The sequence below is a fragment of the Pleurodeles waltl genome, chromosome 11 (genome assembly GCF_031143425.1).
Source record: "Pleurodeles waltl isolate 20211129_DDA chromosome 11, aPleWal1.hap1.20221129, whole genome shotgun sequence".
Classification (NCBI taxonomy): domain Eukaryota; kingdom Metazoa; phylum Chordata; class Amphibia; order Caudata; family Salamandridae; genus Pleurodeles; species Pleurodeles waltl.
The window spans coordinates 418,175,720-418,203,562 of record NC_090450.1 but is presented as its reverse complement, the minus strand read 5'-3'; the positions used below and the strand labels follow the sequence as shown (position 1 = coordinate 418,203,562).

Sequence of the window (27,843 nt, the reverse complement as noted above, 5' to 3'; positions counted from 1 at the left end):
TGCGACAAAAGAGAACGCAAAATGCCAAAACTTCGCATCCAGATACCCACACAGGCAGTCCCAGGGCAATGCCCTATGGATGAACTTGTCAGGGATATTTGCCTACGCTTTTCCTCCTCTCCCTCTCCTTCCTTATCTGGTAAACAAACTCAGTCAAAACAAACTCAAACTCATATTAATAGCACCAACTTGGGCAAGGCAACCCTGGTACACAACGCTGCTAGACCTATCAGTAGTACCACACATCAAACTGCCCAACAGACCGGATCTGTTAACTCAACACAACCAACAGATCAGGCACCCAGATCCAGCATCGCTGAATCTAGCAATCTGGCTCCTGAAATCCTAGAATTCGGACACTTACAACTTACACAAGAGTGTATGGAAGTCATAAAGCAAGCCAGAAGGCCATCCACCAGGCACTGCTATGCAAGTAAATGGAAGAGGTTTGTTTGCTACTGCCATATTAATCAAATCCAACCATTACACGCAACTCCAAAAGATGTAGTGGGTTACTTGCTTCACTTACAAAAATCTAACCTAGCTTTCTCTTCCATTAAAATGCACCTTGCAGCAATATCTGCATACCTGCAGACTACCTATTCAACTTCCCTTTATAGGATACCAGTCATTAAAGCATTCATGGAGGGCCTTAAAATAATTATTCCACCAAGAACACCACCTGTTCCTTCATGGAACCTAAATGTTGTCCTAACTAGACTTATGGGTCCACCTTTTGAACCCATGCACTCCTGCGAAATACAGTTCCTAACCTGGAAGGTTGCATTCCTCATCGCCATTACTTCCCTAAGAAGAGTAAGCGAGATTCAGGCGTTTACAATACAAGAACCTTTTATACAACTACACAAGAATAAGGTCGTCCTAAGGACTAATCCTAAATTTTTACCAAAGGTTATTTCACCGTTCCATCTAAATCAAACAGTGGAACTTCCAGTGTTCTTCCCACAGCCAGATTCCGTAGCTGAGAGGGCACTACATACATTAGATGTCAAAAGAGCATTAATGTATTACATTGACAGAACTAAAACATCAGAAAGACTAAACAACTATTTATTGCATTCCAAAAACCTCATGCAGGAAACCCAATATCAAAACAAGGTATAGCCAGATGGATAGTTAAATGCATCCAAATCTGCTACCTTAAAGCTAAACGACAGCTGCCCATTACACCAAGGGCACACTCAACCAGAAAGAAAGGTGCTACCATGGCCTTTCTAGGAAACATCCCAATGCAAGAAATATGTAAGGCAGCCACATGGTCTACGCCTCACACATTCACCAAGCACTACTGTGTAGACGTGTTATCCGCACAACAAGCCACAGTAGGGCAAGCCGTATTAAGAACATTGTTTCAGACTACTTCCACTCCTACAGGCTGAGCCACCGCTTTTGGGGAGATAACTGATTACTAGTCTATGCAAAACATGCGTATCTACAGCGACAGATGCCATCGAACTGAAAATGTCACTTACCCAGTGTACATCTGTTCGTGGCATCAGTCGTTGTAGATTCGCATGTGCCCACCCGCCTCCCCGGGAGCCTGTAGCAGTTCGGAAGTTACCTTCAACTATTTGTATATATATCATTTCAACCTTATATAGGTACATACTTAGTCACTCCATTGAATGGGCACTATTACTACAATACAACTCCTACCTCACCCTCTGCGGGGAAAAACAATCGAGGATAGAGTCGACGCCCATGCGCAATGGACACAAAAGGAGGAGTCACTCGGTCCCGTGACTCGAAAGACTTCTTCGAAGAAAAACAACTTGTAACACTCCGGCCCAACACCAGATGGCGAGCTATTGCAAAACATGCGAATCTACAGCGACTGATGCCACGAACAGATGTACACTGGGTAAGTGACATTTTCATTCTGGGGGATACTCTCTAACCACAGATTTCTCAGTGACTTCCCACTACCCCATTTTGTGAAGCAGACTCTTTTTTTACCATCTATAAAGGTCTCAATTTAGAATCTGCACACTGTTACAGCAAATATATGTGTGCTCTGCCAGGGAGTGCGGAAAAGTCAAACGAGAAATTGATGTTTGCGCATAGGGTGGCGCTTATATGCTGGTCCCCTCCATCACTTCTGGGGTGGAACAAAGCCAACGTAGAGCTATACAGCCTTATATAGTGGTGAACAGGAGCACTGATATGAAAACACTCCTGGGTCGAGTCTGGCATATGGGAATAATTGCAAGGATGAGGAATCAGCAGTCAGACCAGAAAGAGTGTTGCTGAAGTTATTTGCTCGTTGACAACATCAACAGCAACTTGACTGACACTTATAATACCAGCATCAAAATCGATCTCATCAATGTATTGCTCCCTATCTGGTTTACACATGCATCAACAATGCCTGCATCATTGTGGTCCACTTCCCTTTTCATACCCACCTCGTTAACTGCCTCCATCTGGAGATGAATGAATGAAGAGTTTTATTAAGTGCAACAATTGCCCAAAGGTGTCTTGGCACGGTGCGAGGAAGGGAGAGGTGAAGCTCAGTTGTATGATTGCTGGACAAAGAACCAGGTTTTCAAAGATTTTCTAAATATGAAGAGAGATGCAGCTGCTTTTATATTATAAGGGAGATGGCTCCAATGTGATGCCATGGACTTAAAGAAACTTCTGCCACCCCAGGATGAACGTTTGAAAGATGGCACCACAAAATACATGGCGTAACTGGAGGGCAGAGTCCTGCCAGGTGTGTACCACCTCAGATTCTTCTTGAAGTAGGTAGGACCCTGCCCATGAAGGTTCTTATAGGCTGTGCATAAAACCTTGAGCAGCTAGTTCAATTTACTTATGGCCGCTTTTGCTGAATAACATTTAGGGATTTTCAATATGAACTGTGAAGAAGTGTTTTGAAGAGTTTGTATTTTTTTTAAACAACCCTTGGTTAGATCTAAATAAAGATTGTTACAGTAAACTAGTCTTGCAAAAACAAGTGCGATGACCACTGTTTTTAAAATCTCGAAGGGTATCGTTTTTATTTTTTTTAATCATTCTAAGAGCATGGAAGGAGAATGAGGTCACCTTATTCAGTTGACTTTTGTATTTCAGTTAATTATCCAATAAAACCCTGAGATATTTAACCTTCAAGGCGGATGTTGGAAGAGTTCCCAGATCCTATGGCCACCACATTGGGGACCAAAAAGACATGGTATTTCTGAAAAGAATAACCTCAGTCTTTGAGAAGTTCAGTTTTAGACAATTACAGTCCGTCTATTTACTTCTGCACTTAAGCAGTTCCTAAATAGGTCACTTGAGTGGACATAATTTTTTAAAAGTGAGACTACTATCTTTGTATCATCAGCATACGATGTTAATGATAAACCCAATGATTTTATGAGCACAGCCAACAGTGTTACATACAGGTTGAACAGCGCTGGGCTCAACAACGATCCCTGCAGAACTCCACATGGTAGACAATAAGGTTCTGAGTTGAATTCACCTAGGGTCACTGATTGTCGTTGTCCCAAGAGGAATGACTGCACTAGTGGTAGTGCATGGCTATCTGTCCCGAGGCTATGAATACGGTCAACCAAAAGATCATGGTTGACCCTAGCAAAAGCTGCTGAGAGATCTAACAGGATGAGGGTGGCATTTCTGTCCCCGTCCAATGCCAGTCTGTTTCCTCAGTAGCTACTGTTACCATGCATTCTGTGCTATGGCCTTGAATATCGTCAAGGAGATGATTCTTATCTATGAAAGAGGCAAGTTGCTCATTCATCAATTTCTCCACCAGTTTCACTGGTATGAAAGCAGAGAGATTGGATGATAATTATTCAGATCCATCACTTTTAAATAGTTTTTTTATTTGATAAAGGAAGAAATGAAGCTGACTTCCAGCAAGTGGGAAATACACCTGTCTCGAGCATAGCAGTAAAAATGTAATCAAATAAAGTGTTATTGCCTTGGATCCTAAATGCACTATTTTAAGCAGACATGGATCCTGATGGGATCCAGATTTAATGTGCAGAATAGCCTTTTCTAATTGATCTACTGGAGGGGTCTCAAACTCCTTAAAGCCTACAGTTTCAGAAATCTCCTCTGATGACTGGTTATTCTTATGGCAACCGGAGCCATTGGCAGTAAATTTATAAAAAATGGTCACTACTTTATCTTAGATAAAGCAAGCCAGTGAGTCACAGAAGTCCTGGCTGTTTGCCGCTGAATTACTTACTGTTGGTGAGTTGTTCTAGAATCACTCGCTAATTTAATTTGCTCCGCATAATATGCTGATTCAACAGCTAAAGAGAGCTTTTTATATTCAACGAAACAAAGTTTGTATCTTTCGGTTTCTTTCGAATCATACCTTTTACACCATTTACACTCCTGCCTCCTCCATCCTTGTTTGGCAGCCCTAACTTTCTCATCAAACCTCGTTTGAGACAGCTTTTTAGTAGTACTGTAGGAATGTGCCCTCTTTCTTGGCATGGTTACCCCCATTTTCTGCCTGTTGTCAGTGTGTGACTGTATTCACGGGGATCCTGCTAACCAGGACCCCAGTGATTATGCTCTCTCTTTTAAATTTGGTTGCTACTTAACTTTTCTTCCCGCAATTGGCATACTGGTCCCCCCATGTAAGTTCCTAGTGTATGGTACCTAGGTACCCAAGGCATTGAGGTTTCAGGGGATCCCTATGGACTGCAGCAGTTATTACACCACCCACAGGGAGCCCATGCAAAGGGTTCTGAAGGAGTGCTATTGCAGCCTTCGTGAAATGGGTGCATGCACCCGTTTTCACTACAGATCACTACACCAGGTCACTGTAAGTCACCCCTATGGTAGGCCCTCTCAGCCTAGAGGGCAGGGTGCAGGTACCTGTGTGTGAGGGCACCCCTGCACTAACAGAGGTGCCCCCACAAACTCCAGATCCATTTTCCTGGACGTTGTGAGTGTGGGGACGCCATTTTACATGTGTACTAGAAATAGGTCACTACCTATGTACAGCTTCATAATGGTAACTCCGAACCTGGGCAGGTTTGGTATCAAACATGTTGGAATCGTACCCCAATACTGTTGCAAGTATTGAAAGTATGATTCTGTGCACTCTGGGGGCTCCTTCGAGGATTCCCTCAATTGCTACCACCAGCTGCTGCCACCCCTCAAACAGGTTTCTGCCCTCCTGCTGTTTGATCTAATCAAGCCCAGGAAGGCAGGACAAAGGATTTCCTTTGGGACAGGGAGGTAACCCCCCCCCCCCAAGCCACTCGTTTGCTTTGTAGGGCACTCGGTTCAGGGACCCCCAGTCCCTGTTCTGGTGCAAAACTGGACAATACAAAGGGGAGTGACCACTCCCCTGTCCATCACCACTCCAGGGATGGTGCCCAGAGCATCTCCAGAGGGTCCCTGGGTTCTGCTATCATGTTTCTAAGGTTGGCAGGGAACTCTGGGAGCATGTGAGTGGCCAAGCCAGGCAGGTGATGTCAGAGCCTCCTCCTGATAGGTGTTTACTTGTTAGGTGACAAAACCCCCTTTCAAGGCTATTTGGGGTCTCTCTCTTAGGTGGGTCCTCAGATTTGGCTTGCAAGATTCCAGCAGGACTCCTCTGCAACCTCTGTTTCGGCCTCTGGCCTCCGGACTGCGACTGGAACCTCCAGAACCCGACAAGCTGCTTCCAAGAAGAAAGGACTCTTCATCGACATTGTTTTCAGGACTCCTGCCAGCTTTGCAACAATTTCTTCACTGTGCATCCTGAGAAGACTGCAACTCTTCAGCCAGCACAAGAAGAAGAAAGAATCTCCCTTGGAGTGAAGGAGTCACTCTCCTGCAACTGCAGGCACCTACAACAAGCGACGACTGGGTGCGTGGATCCCCTTTCCTGCTGAGCTGCATGGATCCTGCCTCACGGGTGGTGGTCCAGAGTATTCCTCTTGGTCCTGTCTCCCAGCTGTTTAAATTTTGTGGAGGGAAGCCTTTGCCTCCCTACGCAGGACAGTACCCCTGTGCACCGGGTCTCTTGCAGCTGCCAAGGCTTGTTTGCATCTCCTCCAAGGGATCTGCAGGTGACGTGTAGCTCCAGACCCCAGCACTCCATCCTGCAAAGCACAGCCTCCTGCATGGTTCTCCTGCGGCGTGGGATCCACTTTTGTAGTGCTGAGTGGGCTCCTTTTGCAACTCCTCTGTCCCCGTCCTGTGGGTTCTGCCTCTGCTTCTGTGAACTCTTTGTGACGCTGAGGTTCCCCTCTGTCTCCCCCACTTGGGTTGAGTCCTCCTGGGCCTTGCTGGTCCCCGGTAGCATCTCTTTTCCACTAACCCCGAGTTTGCCTTTGCCAAAGCTTGTTGGTGGAACACCCGTCTGCAATCTTCCTTCCGGGGTGGGACATCTTCTGCATCCATCATGAACTCTTCTACGGCTCCTGGGCTTCAGTGCTGACCTGTTCTTCAGTACCTTCGACCAACTCCTGCATCCACAGCTGGGTGGGTAGTACCTCCTACTCCTCTTGGACTCCACTGTGACTCCTGGACTTGGTCTCCTCTCTCCACAGGTGGTCTTCTTTCTTCAGGAATCCACCACTGGTTTTCTTGCAGTCTTCTCTGGGCGTCTTCTTTTCCTCCTTTTGGGTGGTTTGAGGAAAATCCAGTGTTTTACTCCTGCATTCCTGGTCACGGGGGCGTTTACTGTGTTACCTTTGTGGCTCTCTAGTACTCCCAGCTTCCCTCTACACATTTTACTTATCTAGGTGGGGGTGCCTTGTTTACATTCTAATTTTCTTAGTATATTGTTTGTGCTCCCCGAAGGGTCACTATTAGTTATTACGGTTTGCACGGTTTTCCAACCTTTTCTATGCCTATTTCTGGTTTCTAGTGCAGTGGTTCCCAACCTTTTGACTTCTGTGGACCCCCACTTTACCATTATTTGAGCCCGGGGACCCCCACTGAATCTTTATTGGAATCCAGGGACTCCCCACTGAGTGATTACTGAAAGCTGGGGACCTAATCTGTTAATATTATTTATTTTTCTAAGCTGTCGCGGACCCCCTGAAGAGGCTTCGCGGACCCCCAGGGGTCCCCGGACCACAGGATGGGAACCACTGTTCTAGTGTATATATTTAGTGTATTACTCCTAAGAATGGGTCAACTGTCTAGTATTTTGTGGTGATTTGTGCCAAAAATAAAGTACCTTTATTTTTGTACAACAGAGTGTTTTTTGTAAGTGCTGTGTGACTACAGTGGTATTGCATGAGCTTTGCACGTCTCCTAGATAAGCCTTTGCTGCCCATCCACAGCTACCTCTAGAGAACGTGGCTTCTAGACGCTGCCTACACTTCACTAAGAGGGGATACCTGGACCTGGTGTAAGGTTTAAGTACCATAAGTACCCCACACACACCAGGCCAGCTTCCTACAGTTACTAATCCTAACTTTGGCTGGGGCATTGACATTGAAGGTGGAGCTCACCCAATTAGAATAGTCCTCCACCATCTGATCTGGATTATGTGAAGTTTCACATAATATGGTCATTAGTAAGGAATTTAATTCAATGGTTTGTATCGTATGCCTGGCTTGGCCTACAGAGCTCTTATTACATAATACAGTGCAAGGCTTTTCCTGTAATGCTATCTCCCAGATCACTGCATGGTGATCCGACCAAATCAAAGGGAGGGAATGAGGGCTTCCAATACCAGGATTGTTTGTAAATATCCCATCGAGCATATATCCAGCACAATGAGTAGGGCCAGTAATTATCTGAGAGAGTTGAAAGCAAGTAAAAGTCTCTACCAGCCGTTCTGAGTCAGAATCCAGCTTGTTTTCCAAATTAAATTTGTAGTCACCAATTACAGTGAAATCAGATTTCAAAATTGGTGATTGAAAGAGCAACCTGATCTTGTCAGCAAAAACCGCTCTAAGCCCTGGAAGACAGTAAATGTGCATTCCATTAAATGACTGATGTAGGAAGGTACCCTCTATTTGACAAGGTTACACTTTTTGTCTGCCGTCAGTGTGTTTTGACTGTGTTCACTGGGATCCAGCTAACCAGGACCCCAGTGACTGTGCTCTCCCTCTCATTTCGCTTATTCCTTCCTTTGTGCACCCCACAATTGGCATACTGATGCCCCCATGTAAGTCCTAGTATATGGTACCTAGGTACCCAGAACATTGAGGCACCTGGGTTTCCCTTGTGCTACCTCATGTATTATGCTACCCATGGAAGCCAATACAAAGTGCATGCACCCTTTCACTACAGGTCACTGCACCAGATCACTGTAAGTCAACCCTATGGCAGGCCCTCCTAGCCCATAGTGCAGGATGCAAGTACCTGTGTGTGAGGGCACCTTTGCATGAGCAGAGGTGCCACCACGAACTTCAGCTCCGTTTTCCTGGACTTCGTGGGTGCGGGGAAGCCATTTTAACCGTGTACTGGACATAGGTCACCTCCTATGTCCAGCTACACAATGGTAACTCTGAACCTGGGCATGTTTGGTATCAAATATGTCGTAATCATACCCCAATACTGTTGCCAGTATTGGTTGTAAGATTCCATGCACTCTGGGGGCTCCTTAGAGGACCCCCAGCTCTGCTCCTACCAGTTTGCAGGTTTTCCCAGGCAGCCCGCGCTGCTGCCACCCTAAGGACAGGTTTCTGCCCTCCTGATGCTTGAACAGCTCAAGCCCGGGAAGGTAGAACAAAGGATTTCCTTTAAGAGTGGGGAGAACACCCTCTCCCTTTAGAAATAGGTGTTACCTGTGGCTTGGGAGGGGTAGCCTCCCCAAGCCACTGGTATGCTTTGAAGGGCACATTTGGTGCCCTCCTTGCATAAACTGGTTTACACCAGTCCAGGGACCCCCAGTCCCTGTTCTGGCACCAAACTGGACAATGGAAATAGGAGTTACCACTCCCCTGTCCATCACCACCCCGGGGATGGTGCCCAGAGCTCCTCCAGGTGTCCACTTGATTCTGCCATCTTGAGTCCAAGGTGGGAAGAGGCCTCTGGGAGCATCTGAGTGGCCAGGTCAGGCAGGTGATGTCACAGCCTCCTCCTGATAGGTGGTCACCTTGCTTTTTAGGGCTATTTAGGGTCACTGTCTTGGATGGGTTCTCAGATTCGATGTGCAAGATTCCAGCAGGACTTCCCTGCAAGGTTTACTTGGACTTCTGCCCATTGTAACTGCAACTGGACTTCACAGGAGCCTATAATCTGTCGCTCCAGCAACGACTTTGCCCTGCAACATTGCTTCCACGGCTCCTTCCAGCAACTGCAACATTTCCCCGGCTGTGCATCCTCTGAGGGTAGCAAGTCTTCAGTCTGCACCTAGAAGCAAGAAGGACTCTCCCTTGAAGTGAAGGAGTCACACCCCTGTATCCCCAGGCACCATCTGAATCGAAGACCAGCCACGTGCATCCTCCTACCCGCAACTCTCTGTGGATCCTCCAACACAGGTGGTGGTCTGGAGTGGTCCGCTATACCAGCTGTCCAACTTAGTGAGTCTTTGCCTCGCCTTGCAAGACAGTGCCCCTGTGCACCGCGACTCATGAGGCTACCAAGACTTGTTGGCTCTTCTTCCATGGGATCTTCAGGCTCCATGTAGCCCCAGCCTCCAGCACTCTTCCCTGCAATGCACAGTCTTCTGCCTGCTGCTCCAGCGACGTGGGACTCCTTCTCAGGTGTGCTGAGTGGGCATCACTGCAACTCCTGTGTCGGCTGCCTGTGAGTTGCCTCTGGGGGCTGCATCCTCGACTACTGGTTCTCCTCACTGCTGAGGGTCCTCTGGGACTCTCCTCCCTGAGTTTTTCCACACCACTGATAGACTGCAACTTTTCTTTCGACGTGGGACATCGACTGCATCACTTCTGGAACTCTTCTTCTGCTCCTGTGCTGCATAGCCGACTCCTGGTCTTTACCGTCGACCTGGACCTGCATTTCCTGAAGTGTGGGTAGTGGCTCCTGCTCCAGCCAGTCATTCCAACTGGAACTGGACTTCGTCCCCTTCATTTGCAGGTCCTCTTCTGTCACGATCCATCTTCTGATTCCAATCTTGCTTGGGTCTTGCACAGTCCTTTTAGAAAGTTTACCTGTGGGTTTGGGAAAGACCAGGTACTTACGTCTTCTCTCCTGGTCGCTGGTGGCACTCTGGTTCTTACCTTTTGAGGTTCCTAGTTCCTCCAGCTTCCCTCGACAGATTCCACTTCCTTGTGTGGGGCCTGCTTTTCGTATTTCGTTTACTTAGTATATGGTTTGGTCTCTCACTAGGGTCTCTATTATTTACTGTTATTTCACTGTTTTCTATTACTTTCTATGCCCATTCCTGATTACTAAGGTGAATATAATAGTGTGGTTATTCTCCTGCTAGAAGAGTATTGCCTATACAGTATTTTAGTCTTTGTGTTACCATAATAAAGTACCTTTATTTTTGTAACTGTGTGGTTCTTTCATGTGTGTAAGAGCTGTGTGATTATAGTGGTATTGCACAAGCTTTTCATGTCTCCTAGATAAGTCTTGGTTGCTCATCCACAGCTACTTCTAGAGAGCCCTGGCTTCCTAGACTCTGCCTACACCTTACTAATGGGGGATACCCTGACCTGGTATAAGGTTGATAGCACCATAGGTGCTCACCACACACCCCAGGCCAGCTTCCTACAACTGAGCCTTGACAAGTTAAATATTAAACAACAGCACTTTGAGCCTGTCTACAGAGGTGGGTGTAAAGATAGCCGGGAGGTGGTCTCTGTAGACAACTGCCAACCCTCCACCCCTTTTTCTGGGTCTCTTGAGGCAATAGATTGGGAACTGCTGCATTAAGTTCTGGGTCAGAATTGTCGTTGGACCAGGTTTTCGTAATATAGATCAGGTCGGCTTGGTATGCTGCCAAGAATTCGGAAAATTCAAAATGGTGCTTAACCAGGGACATAGTGTTCATCGGAACACATTTAGTATCTGAGTTGTCAGCTACCACTTCAATCCTCTTTTCATAGGGCAGGTTCTCCAGCCCTTCCTCTTTAGCGACGTTACAGGTCTGGCATGTCGTGTGAAATGAGAGAACAGTGGCTCATTAGAGAGCAACGGTTGGACTTAACATACAACCCGAGAGCTATCAATGACAAGTAGGTTAAAAACGGTTCCGGTTCCAAATGGCCAGGGGACGGGCGCTGGACGTGGTCCGAGCATGGACAGGCTTGCCTCAACTGACTTAAGAAGCCTGTCATGAAAGTGGCGTCCACGAGTGTGGAAGCACTGCAGTAGCAGTGCGATCTGAAAAGAAAAACAGGTAAGGGGAAAAGAAACTGTAAACTGAGGTCCAGCGACTTCTGTCCTTAGACACAGTCTCCCGTGTGACTAATGGCTACTGGTGAAATTAACAGTAAGGCAACAGAAAGGGAGAACAAATTCATAAACAGAATAAAAACACTTTAAAAGGGGACAAGCCCTTGTTTAAAGATAGCGCCATGAGTAACGAAGCTAGGCAACTCCAAAATGGGCACCTAAGTGCCTTCAAGGAAACAAAAGAGGCTCCAACCTTGTCTCGCTGGAGGGAGATACCATCAACTGACTTAAGGACACCATCATGAGAGGGTTATGTCAGGGGGCGTGGCAAGCACCACACTAGCAGCGCGATCTGATGACAAAAACAGGTCAGGAGAAAAGAAAATGTAAACTGAGGTCCAGCAACCTCTATCGTTAGACATAGGCTCCCCTATGACTGACGACTGGCAAAATTAACAATAAGGCAACAGAAAGGGAGAACAACAGAAAGATAGAACAAACTCATAGGTAAGACAAAAATGTATATACACAGTTCCACTACATGAGCATATGATTCACAGGTTCTTGGGTGTTCAAATATTAGAAGCAAGAGCCCTCACTCACCAACTGGTCACATGCTTCATCATAGGGCTGTGCTCCTTGTCAGGCCGGCACAGCGATGCCTGACTGGCCCCACATGGGGGCTCTTTGCCAGAGATCTTTTATAATGGGAACCAGACGGTCAAAAAGTGTGGATATATAGGATTGGTATGAAAAAAGGGGTGCTTTTAAAAATGACGAGAGGTAAAACATAATTTTTTGTGATATCCGACCTCTGACATGATTAAAAACAAGAGTGAAGGGAGACAATAAATTAAGGTCTAAACTCCCCTCTAAAAATAAGAGATAAGTGTCAGCAGTTATCACTAATTCCCTAAATTTAGAGTATAGTGAAGTACATACAGGATCCCCTGTACTACTCTAAAATCATGGTCAACATGTTTCTCGCTCAGTAGTCATAATGATCTGGTGCGATCCGTCAGGACCAATACACCTACCTAATCCTTAGAAAAAGTAACCCATATTCGGGGAAATTATATTTAGCAGGAACATAGAATATTGAATAGAAAAAACATGATTGGTAAACAGGTTGCGAACACTTAATTATGTGCAGGGTGTCAACAAATCAAGGCAGCATACTTGTGAAATCTCCCTTCCGTGATGTGCAAAAACAATAGTGAAAGAGCAAACTTTTTAAAATATATACCCAAAGAGGCAACTTTGCCACCGATGCTTACCCTCCTCATATTAGTGGATGGGCCCCATCGGGGAAAGCATCAAGCTTGCGTGGTCCAATGTGGTCTAAGTATATAGATGCAGAATAAAGAACTGTTAGGCTAAGAATGTGCATATGTCAATTATTGGTTGAGCCAAGAGTGTCCCTCTGAACAAAATTCATCTGTTATGCATCTAAATGATACATCCCAAACTCTGTCTTAAAAACCAAAAACAGTTTTGTTGGTATCACCCAAGTATAGATTTTGCTGATAAAGGCTACCACAGAGAACACCCTTTTTGACAGAAAACTATGTTTATCACGGAGTGCAAACAGGGAAGTCAAAAAAGTACTTGGTCTGAATAAGCAAATCTAAATAGACACGGTTTTGACACTCCCACAGGGAAGTACCCTTCTGTCATATCATGTGGTGTAGTATGAAAATCGTGCACCAAATTAAATAGAGAAAGTAATAGGACAAATATATGGGCACAAATTATGCGGGAAAAACACAGACATGCAAATATTATGAGTCCAGAGAATACCTTCAGCACGCTTGAGAGGCACGTGTGCGAACATCAGCGGGACCTAATGGCAAGGTCTGTAAGGAATGGTAAGCTCCATCCCACATTGGGATATAAATACCAATGCATACACGAAGCACGTTTAAATGGAGTAACCGGGACCGTGCTACGCAGTCCCGAAGTGAGCGGTGCTCTTAAATTCTTGCCGGCTCAAATACATACAACCGGCAGAGTAAACCGGGAAGCTGGTACAACAAAAAAGAATTAGCCCCGAAAACATGAAGAGGGGTCTGGGGCAAAATATACTGCGTGAGATGCAAGATGGGATCACCGCACTTACTTGTATATTAGCCACGATCATCGGATCCACCTACTTCGGCTTGAAGCCCCCGGAACATTGGGGCTCGGATGGAAGGTGGAGCTTTTGAAAGAGGGGAAATTCATAAAAAGTGAAAATGGACTAACATATCTCTGCTTCCTGAGGGGTAGTAGACACTAAAAAAGTACAAGAGGGGAGGCCATATTTGTAGAGGGAGAAAAACCTCCAAACTACCAAAGGTTTCCTAAGGGCTACACATCAATGCAGAAAATACACTATTATTAAACCACAGTCCTGAAATTAGTGTCATTATGTTGATAATTAATCAAGTATAATGGGGACAAAAACAGAGATCAAAGAATTAATAAAAAAAAATTACAAAATTACCATGATCAGGAAAATCTAGTTCTAGTAATGTCACAATCAGTTGTGGGATAGTTTGAATGGGAAGGGGGATATTCCTACCTATGGATGAAATTGTGCCAAGGAATATCATCTTTAAGTCCCACCTGGTGTGTCTTCAATCTAAGAGCCCAACGTTGTTCCTTCTCAAATAACATGGTAGTGCTATCCCTGTTGTCCTTAACTGTTTCTAGAATGACCCATCTCAGGTCATTGGGAGTGTGATTCTTTTCAATGTAATGGTTTGTCGTTTTTGTCGCAGACCTATGACACCTGATAGTGCTACAGTGTTCATTTATGCGTGTTTTTACCATTCTGGTAGTCATACCTATATATCGTAAGTTACAAGGACACGTAATCATATATATACAATTCTTAGTGCGGCAGTTAGTATGCTTTATTAACTGCCATTTTCTTGGCTCACCCAAATCCAATTCATGAGTACTGGTAGTGAGAGGGCAAACATTACATCTACCACAAGGGTGCCGCCCTCTCCCACCCAGCCAATTCTCAGTAATGGAAGCGGCAGAATAGCCACGAGATGTCGGTCTGGTGTGTACCACTAGATCCTTGATGTTCTGGGTTCGTTTGAAGGCAAAAAGGGGGCGTTCTAAAGATTCCCCTGCGCTATTGAGAATAGGCCAATGTCTCTGAATGATCCTCTTAATACGGTTACTTAAAGGGGTAAAAGTGGTCACACAAGTCAGCCTAGACTTTTGGTCATGTGTCGTATTGGTTAACAAAGTTTCTCTGGGAATGTTACTGGCTCGTTTCTTGGCCCTTTTGATGATGGACTTGGGGTAGTTGCATTCCTCCAGTTTACCACATAAAACATCTGCTTGTGCATGGAAGTCAGCTAACTCTGAACAGTTTTGTCTAATCCTCAAAAATGGGCCAAAAGGAAGATTACTTCTCAAGGCCTTAGGGTGGTGGCTGTTATATAGAAGGAGGCTGTTCCTATCAGTGGGTTTGTGAAACACAGAGGAGTGTAAAACTCCATCAAGTAATGTGATACGTAAATCAAGGAATGACACCTCTTTATTAGAAAAGTTAGCGCTGCAACGTAGGTGGATATCCAAGGTATTAACCCATTGCTTGAAAGCTTGTGCCTATTCTACATCACCTTTCCATACTACCAAAATGTCATCTATGTAGCGCCGCCACAGTCTGATATTAAGAAAAAAGGTTGTGTTGGAGTCAGTATATGACGTTGTTCGAAAGCGTACAAATACAAACCAGCTAGGCTAGGCGCAAAAGTGCTTCCCATAGAAGTACCTTGTATTTGGTGATAAAGTTGGTCTTCAAATTGGAAAAAAACTTCTTTGAGCCAGACTAGTACACTACATAATGAAGCTAATAGTGGGGGGGGGGGTTGTTACAGACTTTTACAACTTTTGAAAGTTTTCTCTTTCACTATTGTATTTGCATATCACAGAAGGGAGATTTCACGAGTATGCGGCCTTGATTTGTTGACACCCTGCACATAATTAAGTGCTCGCTACTTGTTTACCAATCATGTTTTTTCTATTCAATATTCTAGGTTCCTGCTAAATATAATTTCCCCGAATATGGGTTACTTTTTCTAAGAATTGGGTAGGTGTATTGGCCCTGACGAATCGCACCAGATCATTATGACTATTGAGCGAGAAACATGTTGACCATGATTTTAGAGTTGTACAGGGGATCCTGTATCTACTTCACTATACTCTAAATTTAGGAAATTAGTGATAACTACTGACACTTGTCTCTTATTTTTGGAGGGGAATTTAGACCTCAATTTATTGTCTCCCTTCACTCTTGTTTTTAATCATGACAGAGGTCGGATATCACAATAAATTATGTTTTACCTCTATTCTTTTTTAACAGCACCCCCTTTTTCATATCAATCCTATGTATCCACACTTTTTGACCGGCTGGTTACCATTATAAAAGATCTCCGGCAGAGTGCCTCCTTGTGGGGCCCGTCAGGCATTGCAGTGCCGGCCTGATGAGGAGCACAGCCCTATGATGAAGCATGTCACCAGTTGGTGAGTGAGGGCTCTTGCTTCTATTTGAACACCCAGGAGCCTGTGAATCATAGGCTCATGAAGTGGAACTGTGTATATACATTTTTGTCTTACCTGTTTGATGGGAGTACTGTACACAGGACCAGGATTTCATTTCTGAACCTTCCACTCCACTTTAGCCCCTCTCTTTTTTGTTGTTGAAGAACAAACTCATAAACAGAATAAAAACACAAGCAGACAAATAGCCTCTATACAGGTGATTACGTGCAATGAGGTAATTATGCCTTATGTCTTAATTATGCCGCTCCTATGTTTGAGCAGAGTTTCCAAACAGATCTTTGATACCTTAGAAGAATTGCCTGGCTGTGGCGCAGAGTCACGTAGGCAGATCACTTTCCTTACCAATTTGATGTAGATGCAAAAAGAGGATGATCTAGACAGTAGTCAGCAGACCTGGAGGAAGCTCTAGCAAGGGACATTCCCCATCCCTACTCTAAAGTAGATGATGATTGCTTGTGCTAGTACTGTAGAAGGTTGAGATAAAGAAATTAGTATGATCCTTACTTCTTCAAGGAGAGACCTTTTTACCAGAAAACTTAGATGCATCTGGGTCTAGAGGATTTTTTTTAGAGATGTGCATAACATGACATGATGCATAATTTAGGTCCCCGATTTTGATACTTGCTGCAACCACAGATGCCTTAGTATTTTTCTCTACAAAGAATCCAAACAACTACTCCAAGGCCCAATATTCCAGTAAGAAAGAGCCTGAACCTTTTTGCAGGCAGCCTTTGGAATTTCTCTGTGCTATCTTACCCCAGTTGGTGTAAAGATATGGAGTGATGGTGGTCTGTAGCATTGAAGTGCTTGGTTCTGGATTTAGTCCAATTTGGACAAATCCAACAATTTAACAAGAAGGCTCCCGCCCCTCAACCCCGCCGATCTGATTGCATGTTGCACCAGCAACTTGTGAAAATTGCCTGATCATTTTACGCATTCAAATGATAGTCCCTTCTGCACAATTATGAGCCACCCCACCTCCTTTTGCACACATAGGTGGTCATTATGACCCTGGCGGTCTTTTGCCCGCCAGGGTAAATGTGGCGGTCCCACAGCAGGCTGGCGGTGGAGACCACCACATTATGAGTGTGGCGGATTGGCCTCTGCCAACACGCCACATCTCCACTCATATTGCCAAGATGTTCTCTGACCTGGTGGTTCACAGAGGACCGCCAGAGGTATTAGCAGCCGGCCCACTGCCATGGTTTCCGTGTCAGTAGCACCGCCACATTAAACCATGGCGGTAGGGCTACTGGTGACAGGGAACTGCTTCCCTGTCACTGGTAGACCCCCCCAGCAAACACCTTACCCCCCTACGGTCTCAGCACCCCCCACCCCCTCTGCAGTCACAGCACCCCCCAACCCCCACAGTCACTGCTCTCTCTCCCCACATACATGCACACAGACACCCACACGCACCATGCATACACCCACTCACCTACACTTCCAGACACGCATCCACTCACACTCACCCATACACGCATTCACTCATGCATTCACTCACACGCATTCAGGCATGCATACTCACAAACATCCAAACACGCATCCTCACATGCATACACACCGACATGCAGACACGCACTCACTTTGCACTCACACACGCATTCACTCACACAACCACACATACACGCACACACGCATGCATACACACACACAGACACCACACACTCCGACACGCCCACAAAACACCCCCCATTACGTTGTCCAGCAGAGAGGTCGTTCGGCAAGGACCAGGAGGGGTGCGCCTCTACTGCCGGCAGCGCCCCACCATTAGGACCCCGCCAGTCCGTATTAATGGTCTTAATATGGCTGGCAGCGTAATTCGGGTGGTGCAGGTGGTAGCAACTCCAGTGCGCCACCGACTGCCATCATAGCTACTGCCAGATATCCACCTAAAGTGTGGCGGAAATCAAGCAGTACCCATTATATGGCAGGCAGAAGACTGCCAGCACTGGCGGTCTTCTGACGCCTGTGGCGAGACCGCCAAAGTCATAATGAGGGCCTTAGTGAAGGATACCCAACAGGAATATCAGCAGATTTAAAAAACCTGCTTGAATAACACTGACACCGGTCTGAACAGTGTCATAGTCATCAGCCATTACATGTGGTTGCACTCGACATGGTACTTGTGTGATGTGCAATTAAATCTAATTTACATTCTGTTGGATGGTGACTTACTGTTTGGCAAAAAGACTGATTCTTTGTTTTTACAGTTTAGGCTGGGCAGCCGTACTGTGAGGGCCTTTGCGTTGGCATCACGTGCTAGGCTGTTTCACCAACAGTATTGATAGGTTTAGAGGTATTCTTGACCCCATTTCTCAAGACAGAGGCACCCTTCCTAGCCTTTCAACCTGCCCATCAACTTGAGACTAGAGCTGGAGATGTGGTTCCAGTTGTAGACTGCACCATCAGCAACAGCATGATACCTCCTCTCCTGCTGCAGCAACTGCCCCAAAACTGATTTTATTTTGTTTCCAGAGTCTTTAGTCACTGTGTAGGTTGGCAGGTTTTCTTTATTCTTAAACGGGGCCAGGGACACTACTTCTGGCAATTGGGCCCTTTTATGCTATCCAAGAATATTCCATCTGTGCCCCAGATGGTTGCTTTGCTGATGTTCTTCCTGTTTGACAGCTACCCCTTCCCTTCCTACACAACACATTTTGATGATGGCAGTGACAATGTTGTCACCAAGAGAATGTTCGGGATTCAGAATGGGTTCTGGGGTGGTAGTGTTGCTACTTTCTTTTTCCAAGTAAGGATGTATTTGAGAGTTATGAGTAAAGAAGAAGTTGAAGCTGCTAACCCTGGTTTAGTTCTTAGAGTCCCTTCATCATTTTAGCTGAATGGTAACCCTGGACTTTAAAGAATGCTTCTTTCCCAGTCTTGATCTTGTAGTCCTACAGAAGGTTTCTTGGGTTCTTTGTGGGTTTTAGCTATTAGACGTTTGTGGTGCAATGGTGATCATAGATGCCTCTTCTTTCTTCTGGGGTGGTCAACTCCTTTAAAAGTGGTTAGAGAATTGTGGTTACCAGTAAAGCAGCATTTTCATACCAATTTTTAAAGTAGTGGGCCATTCAGTGTGAGTTAAGGGCATTTGCCACTCTTTACAGGGGATCGATTATTCAAAAACTGCTGAACACCATCACTTCCAAGTATTACATAAACTATCAAGATGTAGTGGGCTTTAGTTTTCTGTGCAGAGGTTCTCAGGCTGTGCTGTTAAGATCTTGTTATGTTTAAGAATGCACATCACTTGTCAGGTTCCATGAATGTAAAGGTGGATGCCATTAGATGGCTTTTTTTGACAACACTTGAGTGGGATTTCCATCCTGAGATGCAGGAGAGCCACACAGATAAGTCCCCTGGAAAAGGTGCACCAGGTACTAAGGGCCCTGTGACTAGAGAAGGTCCCTAAGGGCTGCAGCATGTATTAGCCACCCTCAGAGACCCCTCACTCAGTCCATGCACACTGCTTTGCAGCTTGTGTGTTCTGGTGGGGAGAAAAGGAAAAGTCGGCATGGCACTCATCTCAGAGTGCCATGCCTACAAACCACTTCCTGTGGCATAGGTAAGTCACCCCTCTAGCAGGGCTTACAGTCCTAAGGCAGGGTGCACTATACCACAAGTGAGGGCATAGCTGCATGGGCACTATACCCCTACAGTGTCTAAGTCAATTGTAAGTGCAGGGTAGGCATACTGAGTATATGGTCTGGGAGTTTGTCATTACGAACTCCACAGCACCATAATGGCTACACTGAATTCTGGGAAGTTTGGTATCAAACTTCTCAGCACAATAAACCCACACTGATGCTAGTGTGGGATTTATTGAGAAATGCACACAGGGATAGAGATGCTGCTGTATGTTAACCCAACTGTTAGTGCAAGCCTGACCTGTCTGAGCCAGCCTGCAACTTCCAGACGAGTTTCTGACCACATGGGGTGATTGCCTTTGTGCACTTTGTGGTCAGAAACAAAGTCTGTCCTGGGTGGAGGTGCTTCATACCTTCCCCTGCAGGATTTGTAACACCTGGCGGTGAGCCTCAAAGGCTCAAGCCTGGTGTTACAAAGTCCCAGGGCACTCCAGCTAGTGGAGATGCCCGCCCTCCGGATGAGCCCCCACTTTTGGCGGCAAGTCCGGAGGGATAATGAGAAAAACCAGGAGGAGACACCCCCTCAGCCAGGTCCACCCCTAAGGTGACCAGAGCTGAAGTGATCCCCTCCTTGAGAAATCCTCCATCTTACTCTGGAATATTAGGACCAATATGCATAGGGATGTGCTCCCCTCCCCAGAGGGAGTGAGCACAAGGAGGGTGTAGCCACCCTCCAGGACAGTAGCCATTGGCTACTGCCCTCTAACCATAACACACCCCTAAATGTAGTATTTAGGGGTGACCCTGAACCCAGCTCTTCAGATTCCTGACAACCTCACAAGAAGGACTGCTGAGCTGAAAACCCCACAGAGAAGAAAAGGAGGCGACAACTGACTTGGCCCCAGCCCTACCGGCCTGTCTCCTGCTTCAAAGACCCTGCAACCGAAAAGTAACATTCTTAGGCATTGTAAGTTCAGTGTAGCCATATTGAGTATCAATCTTCTCAGCACAATAAACCCACACTGATACCAGTGTGGATTTATTGAAAAAAGCATCCAGAGAGCATCTTAGAGATGCCCCCTGTGTGTTAGCCAAACTGCTAGTGCAGGACTGACCAGTCCGTGCCAGCCTGCCACTTTCAGCCAAGTTTCTGACCACATGGGGTGAGAGTCTTTGTACTCTCTGTGGCCAGAAACAAAGCCTGTCCTGGGTGGAGGTGCTTCACACCTCCCCCTGCAGGAACTGTAACGCCTGTCCGTAAGCCTCAAAGGCTCAATCCTCAGGTTACAGTGTCCCAGGGCACTCCAGCTAGTGGAGTTCCCCGGACAAAGCCCCACTTTTGGCGGCTAGTCCAGTGGGAAAATTAGGGAAAACTGGGAGGAGTGACCACCCCAGCTAGGACCACCCCCGAGGTGTCCAGAGCTGAGTTGACCCCCTCCCTGCAGAATCTTCCATCTTGGTTTGGAGGACAGAGATTGATAGGGTTAGGTTTGTGTCCCTTCCCCTTAAAGGGAGTGTACACAAGAAGGGTGTAGCCACCCTCAGGGACAGTGTTCATTTGCTCCTGCCCTCTGACACCTGTAACGCCCCTAAATCCAGGATTTAAGGGCTCTTCTGAACCTAAGTCGTCAGATTTCTGGCGACCTGACAAGAAAGAAGAAAGACTGCTATGCAGATACCCCAGCAGAGAAGAAGAAAGATGAGAACTGACTTGGCTCCAGCCCTACCTGCCGGTCTCCTGCTTCAAAGAGCCTGCACAAGAACAGCAATGCATCCTGTGGGACCAGTGTCCTCTGCCAAGCTCCAGAGGACTGCCCTGCACCCCAAAGAACTCCTGAGGACAGCGGCCCTGTCCAAAAAGAAACTTCAACAAAGGACTCCAGCACCTCCCCAGATCTGCGAATTCTGACCACTCTGCATTCGATGCCCACGGCCTGTGTCCAGGTGGCACTATTGGCTAGAGAGGATCCGCTCCGGACAAAGATATCCGATGCCTAAAGGTACACTGCACCAGCAGCCCCCAGGCCTTGGAGAACCCAACCACCAGTGCAGCAATGTTCAGCAGGTGGCCCTCCTACTTGTCCAGCCTGTGGTTTTCCTGAACTAACCCCCTGGACTCCATCTGCAGCATTTAAGTGACCCCCGGGGTTCTCTCATAGAAAATCATTGGAAGCCCGACGCTCTGTTTGTACCCTGCACCCGGCCGCCCCTGTGCCGTTGAGGGTGTGTGTTTAGTGCCTACTTGTGCAGGATTTAAGGGCTTTCCTGAACTTAAGTTGTCAGATTCCTGGTGACCTGACAAGAAAGGACTGCTTAGCTGAAACCCCAGCAGAGCGGAACAAAGATGAAAACTGACTTGGCTCCAGCCCTACCGGCCTGTCTCCTGCTTCAAAGAACCTGCATAAGATGAGCGACGCATCCTGTGGGACCAGTGACCTCTGCTAAGCTCCAGAGGACTGCCCTGCACGCCAAAGGACCAAGGACACCGAAGGACCGTGGCCCTGTTCAAGAAGAAACTACACCAAGGTATTCCAGGACCTCCCCAGATCTTCAAATCCTGACCACTCTGCACCCAAAGCCCACGGCCCGTGTCCAGGTGGCCCAACTGGCTAGAGACGATCCCCAGGGGATTCCGAGCAAGTGCCCACCCTGGGTTGACCTCTCCTGCCCCTCACAACAACACATGTGGTGTGAATCCAGAGGGCTTCCCCGACCGCGAAAGCTCTGGACGAAGATATCCGATGCCTAAAGGTACACTGCACCCGCAGCCTCCAGGCCTTGGAGAACCCAACCGCCAGTACAGCAACGTTCAGCATGGGGCCCTCCTACTTGTCCAGCCTGTGGTTTTCCCTAACCAACCCCTCAGTCCCCGCCTGCAGCATCTAAGTGACCCCTCGGTCCCCTCATAGAAAAGCATTGGGAGCCCGATGCTCTGTTTGTACCCTGCACCCGGCTGCCCCTGTGCCGCTGAAGGTGTATGTTTGGTGCCTATTTGGGGCCCCTCCAGTCCTTTCTTGAAACCCCCTGGTATGCCCTCTGAGTCGCGGGTACTTACCTGCTGGCTGACTGGATTTGAGTACCCCCTATCTCCATAGGAGCCCACGTTAACTGGGCTCTCCTTTGACCTCTGCACTCGACCGGCCACGTGTAGCTGGTAGGTGGGTGTTTGGGGTTAGCTTGAACCCCTAATGATGGACTACCTAAAACCCGGAGACAGGAACTGTAAGTTGAATACTTACCTGTAAAACTGTACAATCTTTTCTTCCCCCAGAAACTGTTAAAAATTGCAGTGTCCACTTTTAAAATGGCTTTTTGGCATTTTATAGAAAACTGTATAAATTTTTGATTCCATTCAAAGCTGTGATTATAACTATGCAAAGTACCTTATATTTTATGTACTTACCTGAAAACTGAATCTTGTGGTTCTAGAAATCATGCTTGTGTATGTACAAACCATGCTTAACACTACCCTCTGATAAGCCTAACTGCTCAACGACTCTACCACAAATAGAGCATTAGTAGTATCTATTATTGCCTTTGTCAAGCCTCTGGGGCACCCTTGGACTCTGTGCACATTATATCTCATTTTTATATAGTATATACAGAGCCAGATTCCTACAAGTGGTTGCATCTCATCTGCGCTGGTTAGGGTTTTCAGTCTTCCCCTACCTCAGTGACTGACTGTTGAAGGCGGACACTCCCCAGAAAGTCTTTTCCCACCTTCAGACTACAGCGAACCTTCTGCAGACGCTGGGGTTCACTATAAACATGCCGAATTCACACTTGACTTCCTCTCAGATGCTCCCTTTCGTCAGAGGTGTTCTGGACACAGTGCAGTTTCGGGCCTATCCTCCCGAAAAGCGAGTCCAGGATATTCAGGCTATGATTCCGATGTTTCAGCCTCTATCCTAGGTTTCGGTGAGAGTGACTCTGAGGCTGCTTGGCTTCAGACCTCTTGCTAGTGACATGCCAGATGGCATATGCGGGCTCTGCAATGGGACCTGAAGTTCCAGTGTGCGCAGCATCGAGGGAATCTATCTGACATGGTTCAGATCTCGGAGAGAGCTGCAAAAGATCTGCAGTGGTGGCTATCGAATCAGGATTGGGTCAACGGCAGATCTCTCTCCCTTCCCCAACCAGATCTGACAGTAGTGACAGATGTCACTCCTGGATGGGGCGTCCACATGGCAGAAGCAGAGATCATAGGTCTCTGGTCTCCGGCGCAGTCTGGACTCCACATCAAGCTTCTGGAACTTAAGGGCTATCAGCTTTGCATTGAAAGCATTCCTTCCCTCTCAAAGGGCAAGTGGTGCAGGTGTTCACAGACAAAACTACTGCCATGTGGTACTGCAGCAGGGCAGAGTAGGGTCATGGACCCTTTGTCATGAGGCTCTGCTCCTCTTGACATGGCTGGCAGATCAGGGCATTACCCTGGTGGTTCAACATCTGGGGGGCTCTCTGAACCCCAGAGCAGACAAATGCAGCCATCGATGCATAGCCAATCACAAATGGCATCTTCATACGGAGGTGGCGCAAGTTCTCTTTCAGCAGTGGGGAGTGCCTTGGTTAGATCTGTTCGCCTCTACAGAGAACACGCAATGTCAGCTGTTTTACGCATTGGAGTTTCCAAGGCGGCACTTACTCAGTGACGCTTTTCGTCTCAAGTGGAACTCAGGCCTCCTTTAAGCCTTCCCACAAATACCACTTCTTTCCAGAGTTCTGTAGAAGATCAAGAACGACCAGGCCCAAGTAACCCTTGTGGCTTCAGACTGAACACAGAGTATGGTATCCAGAGCTACTGAGCATGGCCACAGATCCTCCAGTGAGACTGCCCCTTCGGGAGGATCTTCTGTCTTAGCAACTGGGGACAGTCCTTCACCCGAACCTGTCCAATCTTCGCTTTCATGCGTGGAGACTTAGAGGTGGCAGTTGACAGCTTTTGGCGCTCCGCGCAAAGTTTGTTATGTTGTGTTGGCAGTCAGGCGTCCCTCCACCAAAAGGGTATACGCCTGTTGTTGGCATCAATTTGTGGCATGTTGTACCAATAAGTCTGTTGATCACCTATCTGCACTTCTCTGTGAGGTTCTTTTGTTCTTCCTTTCTTTAGCCCAGCAGGGCTCTGCTTTGGGAACCCTTAAAGGTTGTTTATCGGCTATCTCAGCCTTTCTTAGATTGCCAGACCAACCTTCCTCTCCTATTGTTGGTAGTTTCCTTGAGGGACTCACCCTTTTGTTTCCTCCCACTCCGTTTATCATGCCTTAGTGGGACCTCAGTCTTGTCCTAACTTACTTAATTGAGCTATTGCACAATTGTTCTTTGCGTTTCCTTACTTTCAAAACTGCATTTCTTGTTGCCATAATTTCTGCTCACAGTCAGTGAGCTTCAGGCTCTTTCTTCAAAAGCCCCCAATTCTGTCTGTTCACCCTGACAAAGTGGTGCTTTGTACGAGGGCCTCCTTCCTTCCCAACGTAGTTACAACTTTTCATGTAGGCCAGTCCATCACTTTTTACGCACCTCCACATCTATATAATCAAGAGGAGAATCTTCACTGTCTGGATCCAAAAAGAGAATTAGCGTTCTACCTCAATCGTACCAAATATTTCCGAAGGGGGGCGGGGGGGGATCAACTCTTTGTTGGATATGTGTGTGTGAAGAAAGGGAAGGCGGTGCAAAAGCATACCATCTCACGGTGAGTACTACTTTGCTTCAAAATGTGCTTTGGCAAAGAAGCAACCCCCTGAGGTCTTGCGCGCCCACTCCACCTGAGCAACTGCTGCTACCACAGCGTTAGCTCGCGGATTCCTGTCCTGGATATCTGTCAGGCAGCATTATGGGCATCCCTGCACACGTTTACAAAGCATTTCTGCCTGGACAGTCTGGTCCACAGAGACAGCTACTTTTTTCGTTTGGTCCTGCAGGTCTTCCTAGTATAATCTTGGTTCGCAGCCCACCACCGAGGACGGTATTGCTTGGATATCTATCCTAAATTAAGGAATCTACAACTAGAATCCTCTGTCAGAAGAACAAGTTACTTACCTTTGCTAATGATTTATCTGGTAGAGACATATTCTAGTTGCAGATTCTTTACCAGCCCACCCATCCCCCCAGCTTGCAAACTGATTTCTAGGGATAGGGATGCCCCATTCAGGGCCTTAGCTCTGGCGCACCATTTTCAGTGTCTTTCATGGGTCCGCACTTTGGCGTGGAAAGTCGTGAAATGAAACTGACGTCACCGCACCGAGGCTCTGTCTATGTACAACCCTGACGTCATCACGGCAACCGCGATGCCCGTGGAGACGATTGACGCCACTTGACAGTGCTCAGATACAAAATATTGCAAAATCTGTCAATCACATTTGAACTTTTTCTTCAGTGTAATTTGCTTATTAAGGGGCTTTATTATTTTTCACCATGATCTAGAAAGTAGCAGTTTTGGAGAAAAAAAAACAATCTTGATTTTTGCACTGATTAATAAAGCAAAAACAAACCACAGCTATGGATGGGCACCATAATAGGGTCTGACGCCAAAGAAGTGCTTGAGGGCACCCATGGAAAATGTGCCGGAAAACACAAAAAAAACATTGATTCTCAGGACTAAAATTGGAAATTTAATAGTAATCATAATCTTATGGCCGCTGTTCCATGAAAAGAAGCAAAGTAACTGTTTTGTGCAGAATGTTAGTGTTTTCATTAAAACCATGTTTTTTTCACCAAAGATAAAGTAAATCAGAAAATATGTGAAACTAATTTCCCTTTGTAAAAAAAAATATAAAAACTGCAAAAAGAAAGAAACCTGCACATTGTCAAACAACGGACGTGCTAGCTGAGGATGGCTACCTGCCTTAGGTTGGACACAGGGCCTGACTGAAAGACGGGCCTCTGCGGCAGCCCGTTATGCAAGGCCAAAGCCTAAGCTCAGCTGGGGTTGACCGCCCATGCTGTGTTAGGCGAAGGGCCCTCCTGACTTTGTCAAATGCAAAGCCTGTAAAGATGGGCAGAAAGAGTTATTTTCTGTATTATAGTTCATGCTGTATTAAGTGTTTTCTACTGACCATCGACCATTTTATCTCTGTCCTTTTTAAGTGTGCAGTAATATAAAAAACTAATGCCAGGAGTATGTTCACAAAACGTGATTGCAAATTGTATTCTCAATATTTGCTAACAGACTCTGATTTTGTCAAGCAACCTTTGTGCTAATAGGTTGCATTGCAAATCTCACTACACAAGGTGTCACAAACAACCTGCGTAATGAGTATTAATTAGGCAGGTCACAATTTGCAATGCCCTTTGATTTGCTGCAAACACAGGGATGGTAGTTTGCAAGGAAAGCAGACCACCATCCCTGTGTTTGCATTCCCAAAGCGTTTTTTAAGCTGTACCAGATCCTTAAAGGAACCAGTGCTTCTTTGAAAAAACAAGTTTTCTGTTTGAGAAAATATCAGAAGGAGTAGACACTGGTCCCTTGGACCACTGTCTACTCCCCTCTGTGCTATGAATATGACATTTCCAAACAGGAATGGATTCCAAGAGGACATCTGCCCCTTTGTGAATCAGTTACCACCTCCTTTGATGTGTCAGTAACTGGCTAATGGTTTCTAACCAGAATTGCGATTGCAAACCATTGTTATATTGCATGGTTGCATACTTTTGCACCTATTCCCAACTGTTATACGGGAAACATTTTCTGAGTCGTAAAATGGATTTTGCACTTAAGAAATAGTCATAAACCCATTATGGGGTGGAGGGGGGTTGTTTGGGCAAATTCAGGGTTGGCGGTTGCAAAATCCTTTTGTACATCTCAGCTTAGTTAAAGATTCAAAGAATCTTTATTTATTCAGTGTTTTCTTGATCATGCAACAAGCTGCATCATCAGTACTATGTATGCTAACGTAGTACGAAAAAATAAACAATTTAATAAATGAATGAGAGACTGACTCTATTGGTATGTCATAATATGCTTGGAGTGATTGAAAGAGTTGCAGCATGCAGTTCACAGTTTGTTTGCTGCAGGGGTAGTTGTTTAATTTGAAGACTTCATGGTTAAAGGTTGGAATGTGTTTGCTACAATCTGTATAATTAGAGCTGCTTGTAGAATGTTATCCTTTTTCTCTGATAGAAATCAACAGTAGTGATGCCTTTTCATTCAGGTTTGAAGTAAATTGCATCTGAATTCTCTCATAAATCTGTCTTGTTTCCTTTTTTGTTTAATTGTTTTTTATGCCCTCCATCTTCACTTCTTTCCCTAGATGTTGCAAGAGTGATATTCATATGCAGGCAACACTTAGCCTATTTTTGATTATTCTCCATTCCCGAGGACAACACCTAGAAGGTCAATATGACTCCCTTCTTGTAACTCTTCGGTCCACAGTTCCTGGGAGTATTTGAGTCAATTTCTTGTTTTAAATTCAGATCAGACTGAGATTCTTTTGGTGCCTCAGTTGATAGCTAC

General features: G+C 46.1%; 1 protein-coding gene across 4 annotated transcripts in view; it reads left to right on the top strand.

The window, feature by feature from the left end:
- The window catches only part of DGKD (diacylglycerol kinase delta), a 1,336,482-nt gene that overhangs the window by 687,709 nt on the left and 620,930 nt on the right, over window positions 1–27,843 (top strand). The window lies entirely within an intron of this gene.